At 46.5% G+C, this 17,378-nt stretch overlaps 1 protein-coding gene across 1 annotated transcript in view; it reads left to right on the top strand.

The window, feature by feature from the left end:
- LOC134601917 (extracellular calcium-sensing receptor-like) overlaps positions 1-17,378 on the top strand; it is a 34,480-nt gene that overhangs the window by 2,624 nt on the left and 14,478 nt on the right. The gene's annotated exons all lie outside the window — the stretch shown is intronic.

Below are 17,378 nucleotides of genomic sequence, written 5' to 3'. Positions count from 1 at the left end.
GTACCTGCAGTGGTTCTTTTGCCGCGGCCGTTCTTTTCTTCGCGGCCGCGGCTCCGTGCACTCCCCTACCCGCTCACGGACTCCCGCGCGGGCTGAGTGCACGCGCCCCTTCCCCCACGGGTGCACGACCGCGAGCACTTCCCTCGCATGCGGCGGCCATCTTGGACGGTCCTCCACGAGGTCTGCATCCTAGCTGCCGTGCGGTCGGTCGCCTCGATCTCTCCTGGGCACACTAACGGTCTGATTGCTAATATTTGTTCTTCTGTGCTGTGGGTTACTCAACCCTTTCAATTCTCTCCTGCCCCACTTCACTAGTTTTCAATTTCTGGTCTTTACAATTGATTGCCATTATGCAGGATAGGGATGATGGGCCTACTAGTCCCTCTGGGGAATTTAACTTGGAGAATACTGGGAGTGCTATGGCCTCTCAGGAATTTCAAGCCTTGCTTGAGGCCACTATGGCTTCTTCATTGCAGAAGGCTATTGCCTCAGCCATGGGGGCTGTCTCCTCCTCCTTTACCCACTCCCTCCATTCTATGGTTTTGCCTGCAATGGCCTCCCCGGCCCCCCAGGGTGGGGGGTCCCCTTCACCTGCCCAGACTGTGCCTGGGGCCCGTAAGGCTAGGGCCAAGGCTAAAAATGTCGGCTCCCACTCCTCGATGCAGGCTATGCCTGCCATGACTGACACGCTAGAGGCGGTCACAGATGGCGCGCACCCCACGCGCAAAAGAGCCCCTGGCCGGGCTAAAAAAGGCTAGGTTGTGGAAACGGGCTAGAGCCCTTGATGATGGGTCGGATACCGACTGGAGTGTGGAGGAAGAATCCGACGCTATGGAGTATGACTCCTTTGATGATGAGGTATCTGGCGAGGATTTGCCCCTTACGGGCGTGAACCCCTCGGGGTCCTCTGCCAAGGCCCGGGGTCAGATATTAGGCCCCTCTGGGGACGACAAAGCAATCCTTGACCCGCAGGGTAACCCCCTGTTTGATCCAGACGACCTGCGTCACCCCAGGTCCGCTGAATGGGTCCCCCCGGACCATATTGCCCAGTATGTGGCTAAGCGCATCCGCACGCCCCTTTTTAGAGAAGGCCGCAATAAACTGCGCGCCGAATGCCCACGCCCTACCCTCCCGGGCGCTGCCTGTAAGACCCCAGACATTGACCCGCAGATTGCCCAGTTTTTAAATAAGTCGGGCTGGAAGCCCAAGAAGGGCCTTGACCATTCCCTGAAGGGATGCCAGGACAAGATCCTGGATACGCTAGGACCCCTCTCGAAGCTATACGAGCTTCTCGATTCTGCCAGGACTGGCGACTCGGTCTTGGATATTGATGTGGCCATAGGTTGGGTCCAACGGGCCATATGCTTACTGGGGAACGCCAATACGGCGATGTCTACTGAGAGGCATAAAGCTATTCTCTTAAAGATCGACCCTAAGCTGGTCACCATGAATGTGGCAGAGCCTGAGCCGACCGATGAGGGTTTGCTGTTCGGCACCTCCTTCGTTAAGGACATGGGGTCGTATGTCAAGACCTTCACTGCTATTGACAAGGCGCAGGCGAACATGAAGCGCGTGTTCGCGCCTAAGGTTTTCGGAGGGGCCGGGCGTAGCAGGAACCGTCCACCCGGCCGTGGTTTCCGAGGCGCATTCCGCGCAACCAGAGGTTCCTTTTTTCCCTCCCGGGGATTTCAGGATCAGAGAACCCCTCCCTTCTTCCCAGCCAGAGGCCGGGCTTGGGGCTCCAGATACCCCCGCGGTGGTACCCCCAGCAGACGTCCTTACGGTGAGTACCCTTTCTTTCCCTCCCGTTCAAGTGGCAGGGAGGCTGGCTTTATTTTACCGAGAGTGGGAAAATATCACCTCGGATGCTTGGGCTCTGCAATGTGTAAAGGGGTATCGCCTAGAGTTTGTTTCCATGCCTGTCCAGTTTTGTTCCCCCAGAGAACTGTCTCTTCCACCGGATCAGGACGAGATGATTTCCACGGAAGTCGTGGAAATGCTGTCCAAGGGCGCTATAGAGGAATTGCCGTTCGCCGCCGTAGGCTTTACGAGCAATCTGTTCCTGGTGCCCAAGAAAGGGGGCGGAGTTCGCCCTGTGATAAATCTTCGTCCCCTCAACGCCTTCCTATGTTACCAACACTTCCAGATGGAAGGTATACACTGCCTCAGAGACCTTCTACGCCAGTCGGACTGGCTAGCCAAACTGGACCTGAAGGACGCCTACTTCACGGTACCCATTGCTTTGGAGTTCAGAGACTACCTCCATTTCACATGGCACGGGCTTCGTTGGCGCTTCACTTGCCTGCCTTTCGGTCTCTCATCAGCTCCCTGGTGCTTCACCAAGCTCATGAAGCCTGTAGTGGCGTTCCTCCGAACCCGCGGGGTTCGCCTCATTATTTATCTGGACGACATTCTGATTTTGTCCCAATCAAAGGAGGACCTCCTCCTACATCTGGAGTGGACTACCAACCTGCTACAGAAGCTGAGTTTTCTGATCAACTGGGACAAGTCGGTCCTAGTTCCCGCCCAGTCCATAGAGTTCCTGGGCTTCAGAGTGGATTCTGTCCAACAATTTCTGTTCCTACCGTGTTCAAAGGTAAGAGCCATCCAGAAGGAAATTCAAAGGGCTCTTCGTGTCTCAGACTTATCCGTCAGACAACTGGCGAGAATAATTGGCCTTCTCGCGGCCTCTATTCAAGCGATCTTCCCAGGCCCGCTACATTACCGGGCCCTCCAACGGCTCAAAGGGTCACACCTTCGGTCAGGTCACTCCTACGAGTCTCAGATACGTTTGGACGCGGAGTCCAGGGATGAATTGGTGTGGTGGTTGGCACACATGGAGGCTTGGAACGGGAGAGCAATTTTCGGCTCCATCCCAGACGTAGTGATCGAGTCCGATGCCAGCTTGCACGGCTGGGGTGCTCGTTGTGGCGACGTTTCCACAGGAGGCAGACGGTCCGACATGGAGAAGTCGTTACACATCAACTGCTTGGAACTCCTGGCAGGGGCGTTCGCGATCCGCAGCCTTACCCCAGGACGGGCGAATTGCTGCGTTCTCCTCAAGATGGACAACGTATCGGCGGTCCGCTACATAAATCACCTGGGGGGTACGAAGTCCAAGATGTTGGCGATTCTGGCAAAAGATTTCTGGCAGTTCTGCCTCTACAACAACGTTTCGGTAACAGTGGAATACATTCCGGGTCTGGACAATTCGGGAGCGGATTGGAATTCCAGACACTTAAGAGACTCTGGAGATTGGCGTTTACACGCTTCGGTGTTCCAGAGCCTGGACATGCTGTGGGGAAGATTCCAGATGGATCTGTTCGCATCTCGGCTGAACACTCAGCTGCCGGAGTTCTACAGCTGGAGGCCGGACCCAGCAGCGGTAGCGACAGATGCCTTTCTCCAGGAATGGCCACGGGGTCATCTGTACGCTTTTCCCCCGTTCAACATGATCGCGCGCACGATCTCGAAGATGGTTCGCCATGACTGTCGTTTGGCGTTGGTCACCCCTCTATGGAGATCTCGACCATGGTTCCCTCGCTTGATGGAGTTATCGATAGATTACCCTCGGCTGATACCTGTCTTCCAGGACCTCCTTCTGGATCCGGATGGGAACTCACACGAGCTGGTGTTGCAACACCAGCTACCCCTGATAGCGTGGTTCCTTTCAGGGGACCTTGGACTGTCCCAGACGTTCCGCAGGCAACTCTCCTGCTCCTCGATAACGCCTGGGCCCCAGGCACCCGTACAGCCTATCGAGCTTCATGGATATCGTGGTCTGGTTGGTGCATGGAACGGGCAGTGGATCCCGTATCTGCTGGAATTGATCCTGGAATTCCTCACATCCCTGTTTGACTCGGGCAAGGCATACCGCACGATCAATCTCTCCCGTTCGGCTATTTTGGCCGGCCACAAGGGTTTGGATGGTTCCCCTGTAGGCAGACATCCTTTTGTATGTCGTCTTCTAAAGGGTATTCGCCTTGCTCGTCCTCCTTGGCCTCGTTTCTCGGCCTTTTGGGATGTCAACGTGATGTTGCAGTTCCTCTCATCGTGGTACCCTAACCAAGAACTGACTTTAAAACGATTGTCATCCAAGTTGGTGATGCTACTCTGTTTGATCTCTTGCAACAGGGTCTCGGACATCAGGGCCATGGAGTGGGACGCCGTTGCATTCACCCCAGAGGGTGTTACTTTTGACATATCCAGGAGGACTAAATCTGCATCCAAGTAATTTTCATACCCCAGATTTTCTGAGTGTCCGGCGCTCTGCCCGGTGGATTGCATCAAAGTTTACCTGGATGTTACATGCTCTCTTCGCTCAGCCGATCTGCACGATTTGTTTGTATCTTTTAAGTCTCCTCATCGGCCAGTTTCGACACCTACTCTGGCACGTTGGGTGCGTTGGCTGTTAGCCTCTGCGGGTATAGACACCTCTGTATTTACGCCTCATTCTGTGCGAGGCGCGATGGCTTCGAAAGCTTCCTCAGTCGGATGCCGTTTGGAAGATATTATGCGAGCGGCAGATTGGTCCCGAGAATCGACCTTTCGAGACTTCTATTTCAGACCTATTGAACACATCGCATCTCGAGTGGTGGCACAGCTTTGAACTTGCATAATATGAGCCTCCGTGTCTTTAATAAAATTCCCAGATTTTACTAGTAACATGACGTAAAGTCATGATTTTATTAAAGACACGGAGGCGAGTATTATTCCCTCCCACCCTCCTGGTGTGGATCTGGGATAGGAGATGCTTCGATACGATTCAGGTATGTTTTTTCAATCAGGTCTCTATTTATATCATGTGTTTAGATCATGTATTTGTATCATGTATTTTATCATGTTTTGGATGATTTTGAACGCTTTTGCTGGTTTCTAATTCTATATATTTTATATTTCAGAATCCAGTTTTATGTATGGCTCCTCACAGTTATGTTTGGTAAGTCTACAGTTTTGAGTTTGGAAATTACCATATTTTTCTATCTTTTGTAGCTTGAAGTTTTCGCATTGTCTCCCGTTTCCTGTTTGGATCTAATGGAGCATCGTTCGTCTTACCTGGTCTTCGGTTTCGCGAGAAAGAGGGGGATTGTGGGAGACACAGGACTTATATAGCTACTTCCTCTGTTATGTGATTGGCTGCCTGTTATGCCTGTACAGTTTTTTGCTTTCAATTTCGATAATATTTATATTCCTCTATCTTTGCTGCTGAGGAAATAAAGAAAGAGTTATGCATAATACTCGCCTCCGTGTCTTCAATAAAATCATGACTTTACGTCATGTTACTAGTAAAATCTGGGAATTTTCAAGAAAAGAGAAATAAAGAGAATTAGTGTTGACACTTAATTTAAACATGTTGTTTGTATCAAGTTTAGATCCTTTTTAACTACAGTGCCCCTTTTCATAAGACATGCACATAATTAAAGTGACCAAACCCAATTATAAGGTACTATGATTTAAATACAAAGTATGTTAGTATACAAAATATTAACATTATCCTGGATCAAAATATAAAATATAAAATGTAAACCATAAAATATAAACCAGTTTTTTCCTTAAAATATAGGTAAAAAATTAAAATATTAATTAAAAAAACTATAAGAAGTGGCACAACTCAAAGTCATTATTGAGGCCAAATGGAATGAGAGTGTTGAGTTCAAAGATCCATCTCATTTCCATTTGGCCTACTTTCTTTATATGATCTTCACCTCTCCAGTTAAAAAGTGCTTTTTGGATTCCAACAAATGATAGACCAGAGGGGTCACTGTTATGTTGCTCTTTAAAGTGTACTGACACCTGATGTAATGCAAAACCCCTACGTATGTTGTACACATGTTCACCTATTCTAGTGTGTAGCTGGCGTGTCGTGCGACCTATATATCTTAATCCACACGGGCAGATAAGCATATAGATTACATTGCTGGTGTGACATGTTATACAATCCTTAATCTTATAAATTGTAGTTGATGATGTAAAATGGTCCTTAAAAGTTCTATGGGAGCTTGTGGCTTTACACGCATTGCATGTCCCACAGTTATAAAAACCCTTTTTCAGTCCTGCAAATTTTTCTTATGACCCTAAAGTCTTGTTAACCCCTTTAACGTGTTTAAATGACAAAATATTCTTAACATTTGGGACTCCTCTATGTACAATTTTTGGTTGGGCGGGTAACAAGCTGTGTAATATTGGGTCCTTCAACAAAAGGTGCCAATTGTTGTTAATGATGTTTCTTAATCTGCCATTATATATAATATAACATACAGAATATTACACATGTACACACTCATTGATTCACAGATACACACAACATGTTACTCATACACATAATCTGTTACACATATCCAAACACATACTGTCATACATATTGCAGAGACATGTTTGAGGTCTTCATTATTCCCAACCCAGAGTGCTTCTATATCCGTTGAAGACATTTTACAGTATGTCAGCCAAGCTATGACTAGCCCCAAGATAAATAGACCCTGCAGAAAAATCCTGTGGCTATGCAATAGCGATAATTGAAGGGGGAACCCTGATATACAGTGAAATCCCTAAGTAAAGTTAAAGCGGCACTGTCATGCCGAACTTACCTTTCCTCAATCTCTTCCTCTTCTCCCCCTCTCTCGGGATCTGTTATTCTTTTCTTCCTGTCTTCTTTAGTTTTCTTTAAAATCATAAGACAAAGTAGGGACTCTTTGCCTTATGGAGGATTCCTCCACTTGAACAGCTCTGACCAGCGGAGGAGCAAAGTGTGCTTAATTTCCACTGGTCAGAGCAATTTTCCCATGATCCCTAGCTTTCCTCCCAGTTCCCACAATACTTCCTGTCAGTATTGCCGAACATCCTGTCACTTAGACAGAACGCCGGCAAAATGGCCGAATTCCATCCTAACAGAATGAGAAGAGTTTCTCCATTGGTGTTAGGATGCAATTCGGTACTTTGTTCGTATCGGAATTTCATTCTAATGAATGAAACTCCGATCCTATTCATTGCCGCGGCTGCATCTTGCAGCCGCTTAGTAGATAACTCCCTAATTCCCACGGTATCAGGGAGCTATCTACTAAAAGGCTGAAAGACCTAAATTGGTCTTTCAGCCAAATTTACTAATACTAAGTAAAGATTACTTAGTATTAGTAAATAATATGCCCCTACTCGCTATATCGCGAGTAGGGGCATGTGTAGTAAGCAGTGAGCAGCCTATAGCTGCTCACTGTAAAAAACAAAAAACCTAATACCCCCCCCCTCTGCGCGGCTGGTGTCCTGCCCCCACCCCTGCGCAGTGGGTGGGGGCCCTAAATAAAGATGGGGGGACCTACTGTCCTTCCCCCCTGGCCCTCACCCCTGCACGGTGGGTGGAGGCCCTAATAAAACAATAAGGGGGGGGACCTACTGTCCTCCCCACTGGCCCCCACCCCTGTGCAGTGGGTGGGGGCTCTAATAAAACAATAAGGGGGGGACCTACTGTCCTCCCCCTGGCCCCCACCCCTGCGCGGTGGGTGGGGGCCCTAATAAAACAATAAGGGGGGACCTACTGTCGACCCCCCCTGGCCCCCACCCCTGCGTGGTGGGTGGGTGCCCTAATAAAACAATAAGGGGGGACCTACTGTCCTCCCCCCCTGGCCCCCACCCCTGCGCGGTGGGTGGGGGCCCTAATAAAACAATAAGGGGGGTACCTACTGTCCTCCCCCCTGGCCCCCACCCCTGCGCGGTGGGTGGGGGCTCTAATAAAACAAATAAGGGGGGGGGACCTACTGTCCTCCCCCCTGGCCCCCACCCCTGAGGGGTTGGTGGGGGCCCTAAATAAAGATAGGGGGGGACCTACTGTCCTCCCCCCGGCCCCCACCCCTGAGCGGTGGGTGGGGGCCCTAAATAAAGATAGAGGGGGACCTACTGTCCTCCCCCCCGGCCCCCACCCCTGAGCGGTGGGTGGGGGCCCTAATAAAACAATAAGGGGGGACCTACTGTCCTCCCCCCCCTGGCCCCCACCCCTGCGTGGTGGGTGGGGTCCCTAATAAAACAATAAGGGGGGGACCTACTGTCCTCCCCCCGGCCCCCACCCCTGAGCGGTGGGTGGGGGCCCTAAATGAAACAGCCCCCCCAATCAAGGTGACTAGGGGTCCCAAGCCCCTAGTCACCCCCCCACCCAAAACAAACTATCCCCTACCTACCCCCCTCACCCTAAAAATAGTGAGGGGGGAATAAAATAACTAACCTGTAAAAAAAAAAAATTAAACTTACCATTTGACGTCTTCTTTTTTCTAAAATCTTCTTTCTTCAGCCCCCAAAAAGGCCCCAAAAAATCCATCATAGCCGTCAAACTAAAAATTAAATAAAAAACGTGAGCGCAAAAAAAAAACCTGACGAAAAAGAAAAAACCAGAGCGCAAAAAAAATAATCCATCTTCACCCATGGAGGGCTCCGCGCATACTGAGCTCCGCAGGGGGGGGAAGGCTTATAAAGCCTTGCCCCGCCCTGCAATTAGGCTAAGAACACTCTGATTGGTGGGTTTAAGCCAATCAGAGTGCTCTTTGTCATTTTGCACAGCGTGGGAAAATTCCAAAGCCAGGGGGAGGACAGTAGGTCCCCCCCTTATTTGTTTTATTAGGGCCCCCACCCACCGCGCAGGGGTGGGGGCCAGGGGGGAGGACAGTAGGTCCCCCCCCTTATTGTTTTATTAGGGCCCCCACCCACCGCGCAGGGGTGGGGGCCAGGGGGGGAGGACAGTAGGTCCCCCCCTTATTGTTTTAGTAGGGCCCCCCACCCACCGTGCAGGGGTGGGGGCCAGGTGGGGAGGACAGTAGGTCCCCCCCTTATTGTTTTATTAGGGCCCCCACCCACCGCGCAGGGGTGGGGGCCAGGTGGGGAGGACAGTAGGTCCCCCCTTATTGTTTTATTAGGGCCCCCACCCACTGCCCAGGGGTGGGGGCCGGGGGGAGGACAGTAGCCCCCCCTATTACTATTATGGCCCCCACCCGCCGCCCAGGTGTGGGGGCCAGGGGGAGGACAGTAGGTCCCCCCCTTATTACCATTATGGCCCCCACCCGCCGCCCAGGGGTGGGGGCCTGGGGGAGGACAGTAGCCCCCCCTATTACTATTATGGCCCCCACCCGCCGCCCAGGTGTGGGGGCCAGGGGGAGGACAGTAGGTCCCCCCCTTATTACCATTTGTTTTACAGTGAGCAGTCACAGGCTGCTCACTGTTTAGTGGACATGCCCCTACTCGCGGTATAGCGTGTAGGGGCATTCGGGAGATTTTAATCTCCCTTATGCTATTATGGGGGTCATATTGACCCCCATAGAGTGAGGGGGGGACCTGGGGGCTTATGAAGTGGTGGGCAGCAGAGCTCCCTGCCGCTTCTATCTTTACATATTACAAGGAGGGAGCTGCACGCCGGTAGCTCCCTCCTTGTAATAAACCGAACAAACAAACAAACAAACACTGATATTCGGTGTTTGTTTGTTCGTTTGATTTTTTCTATTCATTCATTCGTCTGTCTGATGAATGAATGAATAGGTGAAATTCCCGTTCGCATGTCCAGGTGTTTCACTGGGCATGTGCCGGAATCTCACAGTCTGTCTAGTGTGGGCAGATGACGTGTCCCACAGGGACTTCACCTACCCATAAAAAGATGGCGGCGCCCTGAATAAAGATCGGGGCAGAAAATAAAGAATAAAAAATAGGTAATGTGGGGGGCTTTGGGGCATTTTGGGGTGACTAGCGGGTCAATTGGATGTAGTGGAGGCGGGAGGGGGGTTAAAAAAAAAAAACGGGATTCGGCATGACAGTGCCGCTTTAAAAAAAAAAAAAACACTGCCCCCTACAGACACTCTTGGATTCATATCCCAGGAACTAAATGTTAAATATTATTGCAATCCCACACTGCTAAATGGTTTCACAAAGCTATTGTTGCACAGTCCAATACAGTGGGTTAAAAGGATTTAGATTTATTTTTTTCTAATTAATAAACTTACTTTTGAACAGTGCGGTTTTCTGAAGTATTTGAGTGTGAATATTTAAAAAAAAATATTATCTTGAGGTGAATTACAAATTCAATTAATAGGCAATTACATGTATTATTATTTTTAATATTATCATTAACATTTATATTGTGCCAACTTATTCCGCAGCACTTTACAATATTGTATTGCAATAATATGTTATATTAACAATAAATGAGACAATTATACAATATTACAGGAAGAATGTAGCACATGGAGCAGCATAGCTAAGGGGAATGGGTCTTGACATGGCTAGGAGACAGGCAAAGAGTGTGGTTAAGGCTTGGGGTGGGCTAAGAGAAAGTAGAGAAAGAGTTTTGGCTATGGGAGTATATGTAGGAGCCATTTTAGATTAGAGGCCATCCTAACTAATCCTCAATTACCTGTTGTTGTTCCACCCTCACTCCCCTTTTTGGTATGGAGTACCCATTTGTTCACATTGGCGGGGGATGGACAGAAAAGTTTGGGTGTAGGTCGCTTGTTCAGCGGTACGATAGTTTTAGTTCACTAAGAACAGTTAAGTTGGAATTGGTATTGGTAGGCAGGGCCGCCACCAGAAATTTTGGGGCCCCTAACTCAGCTCAGGGTCTGGGCCCCCTGGGGCCCGCCTCCAATCCCGCCCACAGGGTCCGCCTCCAAATCCCGCCCACAGGAATACACACAGACACAAAAACACACACTGATACAAAAGGACACAGACACACACAAAAATACATACTAACAGACACACATACTGAAACAGAAATACATGCATATAGGCATACATACTGAAACACACATACTGAGACATACACACATATACAGACACACAGGCATACATAGTGACAGATAGCCACATACTACCATACATACAGACACACATGCATGAGGAGTTACACATACATACAACGACATTACATACATACATTAATTCATACTGGCATATATACATACATACAGACATACTGACATACACACACACACAGACATAGTCACAGACATTCTGACATACACACATACATTCTGACATACACACAGACATTCTGACATACACACAGACATTCTGACATACATACAGACATACTGACATACATACAGACATATTGACATACACACAGACATTCTAACATACACACAGACATTCTGACATACACACATGCATTCTAACATACATACTGACATACAGACATACACACAGACATTCTAACATACATACTGACATACAGACATACATACATATATACAGACATACATACATACATTCTGACATACACACAGACATTCTAACATACATACTGACATTCATACAGACATTCTGCCATACATACAGACATACAGACATACATACATACATACAGACATACAGACATTCTGCCATACATACAGACATACAGACATACATACAGACATTCAGACATTCTGACATACACACAGACATACATACACAAATACAGCTAATTTTTCTTACCTTTTTTTGCAGGTGGAAGGCTGTGGCTGATGGGAGTCGGCGTGGCTCCTGCGGGCTGCGGCCTGTCTTTCTTCCCTCCCGCGCGGTGCTGAGGGGAGGGGAGGGAGCTGGGAGGAAGTGATGGGCACTTCCTCCCAGCAGTACTTTGCGGTTGGGATTTTTTTTTTTTTTAAGGGGCCCGGTCGCGCTATTGCACGGCCGCAGCGCTGACCGGGCCCCTGAAGATACAGGGCCCATCGGGTGGCCCTAAGTGAGTGGGCCACCCGATGGGCCCCATCAGCATGCGCTACACGTGGGGCCCGGGCGGCCAGGCCCCCCAGGGCCGCCGGGCCCGTGACAACCGTTATGGTTGTCACCCCCTGATGGCGGCCCTGTTGGTAGGTTCGAGGTCGTTGGTAGCTCCGAACCGGGTGGGTGTAGGGTGTATCTTAGTATACCCATACATTGTAAAATATTGGAAAGTCATGCCCTCAGTGGCAATGCTTCATGTACTCTTGTATTATATGTTATATTTCCATATAAAAAAACATAACAATCAAAAGTGTCCATGTTACAGTAATAATTCTTAGGTAAACATTTTCTTTTTGCATTATACATTAATGTTTACATGACATGAATAACTACCTATACATACAATAATGGCAATGTACAAATTATTATTTGACACTTTTTAAAATAAGAGTAGGCTATATGACTACGGTTCCTCCAAGTTCCTATAACAAGGAGGGACTGTAACAGTTTTTCTTGTTATGCTTCTCATTGTCATAGAGGCTACACAGAGTCATACACACATAAAATACAAAATAGGCAACAGAACATGGATATAATGTGCCTTAGATAACATCTGTCGAGGGGGAGGGGTGACCCCCTAGCACGCTGCGGGGGCGAAAAGAGAAGAATATCGTTTAGTGGTGTTAAATAATTAAGATTGATTAAGATCAAAACCAGACGCGACTATAAGTTTACCTTTCGTGCCCAGTTGGATAGCTTAAGATCGATCAAATCTGTTATAATATTCAAACCATCTGGACCAAATTTTATTGTATTTCAAAATATTATTGTTATTAAAAAAATAGCTTTTTCCATAACTCCTTGATGGTTAATTTGAGCAAAAATTTCTGTTACAGACGGAATATTTGTATTCTTCCAATATCTTGAGATACAAACCTTTATTGCCATTAGTACGTTTATCATTAGGTATTTTTCATATTTCCTTAGACCTTTAATATTTATATGGAAGAGAAAGTTCTCAATAGTCAAGTCTGATATCTTTAGGTCTAATTCTTTAGAAAGGTGTAGTACAAAGTCTTTTATCGAATTTAAGTTTGAGCAGTCCCACCATATATGTTTTCCCACTTCCCCATTACATCTCCAACAAAGATTTGTATGTTGATGCATACATTTATATAGTCTGGAAGGGACTAAGTACCATCTCTAGAATTTTACAGAAATTTTCTAAGATATTTATACAATGTACTGACTTTTTTGAGATAGTCTATAGACTCTGTCCATAAGTGGTGAGGGATGGTAAAATCTAGGTCTTCTTCCCATTTTAGGATAGTATTTATTTTTGGGGTAGATTTATAAACGATCTGTCTGATTTTGGATGATCTTAAAGGCTGCTATCCATACAAGATCGTATCCAAAGGAGACTGATCTATTATCTGGATTGATTTAAGAAAGTTGACAATTCTTAAGTATGTAAATATTTCTTTATTAGGCAGATCGTATTTCTGTTGGAGTTCATAAAAAGAATTAGGAGAAATATTAGATCCTAGTTGGCCAATTTTTACGATATTTTTTCTTAGCCACTCGGTTAACTCAAGGTCCCTTATAAATAGTTTAGTCGTTTCTAGAGGAGCTTTAGAGAGAATTTGATTATGAGCCAAGAATAGTTTTTTTATTGGATTAATTGATTTCAACATTTGCAAAATTATCCAATTATCGATTCTTAAATTTATGAACATTTTGTTCATACAGACATACACACACATTCACACACTAACAGACTTACACACACTAACAGACACACTCACACACTAACAGACATACACACTCACACACTCACACACTAACAGACACACTCACACACTAACAGACATACACACACACTCACTAACAGACAGACATATACACACACAGACACACACTCACTCACTAACAGACACACTCACACACTCACTCACTAACAGACTCACTCACTAACAGACACACTCACTAACAGACATACATACACACACTCACATTAACACATTTTATTATTTTTTTTTATTTACCCCCCCAGCCTCCTTACCTTTGGGAATGCGGGGGGGGTTCTCTATCTCCCTGGGGGTCCAGTGGCTGCTGGGCTGTCGGTCGGGCGACGCTGGCGAGGGAGCACTTTCCCTGAGCACTCTGCTCAGCTCCCTTGCGCACCTCAGAGTGAGGCTGGGAGCCGGAATATGACGTCATATTCCGGCTCCCAGCCTCACTCTGCGGCGCGCGAGGGAGCTGAGCAGACAGCTCTGAGGAAGTGCTCCCTCGCCAGCCGCAAGGCTAACAAGACATTTGCCCTGGGCATTTGGGGGCGGCTTTTTTTGCCGCCCCCTGGAAAATGCCGCCCAAGGCAAATGCCTTGTTTGCCTCGCGGCTAAAACGTCCCTGCACTCAGTGTCAGACACATACCCACTCAGTGTCAGACACACACATTCACTGACAAACACACACTGACAGACATACACATTCACTGACAGACATATGCATTTACTGACAGACACACACTCTCAGTGACAGACAGGCATACACACACTGACAAACACATTCACTGACAAACACATATACACTATCACTGACAAACACACATACACACTTACTGACAAAAACATGAAAGACACACTATTTGATAGACACATACACACTCACTAACAGACATACACAATCACTAACACACTCACTAACAGACACACACACTAACAGACACACTCACACTCACTAACAAACACACACACACTAACACACTGCTCCTTCTGTTTTTCACTTTATTGGTTACTTTTTCTCACTTGATCTGTGACCAAAATGGGGTAAAATGCTCCTACCATTGTACTGCAAAATAAATGTCATGTATACATTTAGCAAAACACAATTTTGCCCTTTTGCATGTCTTCTTTTGTTCTTCTGTTTCAAATTCCGAATCGGAATTTCTGTTCTGAAATTCTGCCAAACTGTACTGACATTTGGCCAAAATACTGGGGTCTCAAAAAATATTCTATTTTCAGAAAAACTGTCTGGACCGAGCCAAATCTTCAACAAGTTCACAAGTCCATTAAATATTATGGAGTCCCTGCATGCAAGGTCACTGATGGCTAAAATGTATAATGAGTAAACCAAATCATGCAATTTATTAAACATGGACATATGAACATCATTCTATTATATGCCACTTACACTGCTCATTTCCACATCTTTGCCCATTTTTTTACTCATGTGAACTGAGCTATCCCGGAGTCCCTTACATGTATCGCTATGGGAAATTATAGCATAAATTACATAATTAACAGATGAGCACAAGTTACTTTACAGCATCAAGGGAATTTATGTCTATATAAAATGGCAATTCATTTCAACCATGCCAAAAGTGACAGAGATCCAGGCAGAGGATAACATGAAGTAAGTATGAATGATGTTTAATGAAGTTATGATATATATTGAGGATAATGTGGAGATGAGTTGATGTGCGTATCTTTGTCTGTGTCTCGCATATTCTAAAAGATGAAGACTGTATGAAGCTCCAGAGAGCTCCAGAGAACCCTACGTATATTTTTAGATATGTTATTCACAGCTAACTTGTACAATTAGGACACATTTATGTATTGATTTGTGTCCAGGGATACATAAAAGCAATAAAAATTCATATAATTTACGTTTTTCATTTGTGTGTTCATCATTGGCATAAATAGTTTAATATTAAAATAATCGCAGAATGACACATTGTTGTAACAATAGTAATCTAATTTAGATGCTAAAACCATGCTCAGATACCCTACTGTGGGTATTTGTAAGGTATATGATGGCCTTTTGGTGAACGCAGATAACCAAATATGACTTTACATGAACATAAACTCAATATGGTCGTCTGTATAAATAATGGAATCTTTGTTTCACGAGTCATTGTTCTAAGGCTACCTACAGTATCTATTTTTGTAAATATTTTATTATATCTTTTCATGTGACAACACTGAAGACATGACACTCTGCTACGATTTAAAGTAGTAAGTGTAAAGCCTGTATAACGGTGTAAATTTGCTTTCCCCTCAAAATAACTCAACACACAGGTCTAAGCCGTTGGCAACAAAAGTGAGTACACCCCTAAGTGAAAATGTCCAAATTGGACCCCTTATTTTCTAGCGCTGCCTTAACCCTCATAGGCATGGAGTTCACCAGAGCTTCACAGATTGCCACTGGAGTCCTTTTCCATGACGACATCACAGAGCTGGTGGATGTTAGAGATCTTGCGCTCCCCCAACTTCCGTTTGGGGATGCCCCACAGATGCTCAATAGAGTTTAGGTCTGGAGACTTGCTTTGCCAGTCCATCACCTTTACCTTCAGCTTCTTTAGCAAGGCAGTGGCCATCTTGGAGGTGTGCTTGGGTCGTTATCATATTGGAATACTGCACTGCGGCCCAGTCTCCGAAGGGAGGGGATAGTGCTCTGCTTCAGTATGTCACAGTACATGTTGGCATTCATGGTTCCCTCAATGAACTGTAGCTTCCATGTGCTGGCAGCACTTATGCAGGCCCAGACCATGACACTCCCACCACCATGCTTGATTGTAGGCAAGACACACTTGTCTTTGTACTCCTCACCTGGTTGCTGCCACACACGCTTGACACCATCTGAACCAAATAAGTTTATCTTGGTCTCATCGGACCACAGGACATGGTTCCAGTAATCCATGTCCTTAGTCTGCTTGTCTTCAACAAACTGTTTGTGGACTTTCTTGTGCATCATCTTTAGAAGAGGCTTCCTTCTGGGACGACAGCCATGCAGACCAATTTCATGCAGTGTGCGGCATATGGTCTGAGCACTGACAGGCTGACCCCCCACCCCTTCAACCTCTGCAGCAATGCTGGCAGCACTCATACGTATATTTCCCAAGGAAAACCTCTGGATATGACGCTGAACACGTGCACTCAACTTCTTTCATCGACCATGGCGAGGCCTGTTCAGAGTGGAACCTGTCCTGTGAAACCACTTCATGGTCTTGCCCACTGTGATACAGCTCAGTTTCAGGGTCTTGGCAATCTTCCTATAGCCTAGGCCAGGGGTGGGGAACCTTCGGCTCTCCAGATGTTTTGCACTACACCTCCCATGATGCTTTGCCAGCATTATGTGTGTAAGAGCATTATGGGGGATGTAGTCCACAACATCTGGAGAGCCGAAGGTTGCCTATCCCTGGCCTAGGCCATCTTTATGTAGAGCAACAATTCTTCTTTTTTTTTTTTAGATCCTCAGAGAGTTCTTTGCCATGAGATTCCATTTTGAACTTACAGTGGCCAGTATGAGAGAGTGTAAGAGCAATAACACCAAATTTAACACACCTGCTCCCCATTCACACCTGAGACCTTGTAACACTAAAGAGTCACATGACACTAGGGGGGGAAAGTGGCTAATTCGGCCCAATTTGGACATGTCCACTTAGGGGTGTACTCGCTTTTGTTGCCAATGGTTTAGACATTAATGGTTGTGTGTTGAGTTATTTAGCAAGGATAGCAAATGTACGCTGTTAAGCAGGCTGTACACTTACTACTTTACATTGTAGCAGAGTGTCATTTCTTCAGTGTAGTCACATGAAAAGATATAATAAAATATTTACGAAAATGTAAGGGGTGTACTCACTCCATTCAGGAGACCAGAGCCCACTGATAAATGTACGCCTGTGCAGTTGTTTGGGCTGGGAAACT

Source organism: Pelobates fuscus, chromosome 3, assembly GCF_036172605.1.
Source record: "Pelobates fuscus isolate aPelFus1 chromosome 3, aPelFus1.pri, whole genome shotgun sequence".
NCBI classification, from domain to species: Eukaryota; Metazoa; Chordata; class Amphibia; order Anura; family Pelobatidae; genus Pelobates; species Pelobates fuscus.
This window is presented reverse-complemented; position numbering and strand designations above follow the sequence as displayed.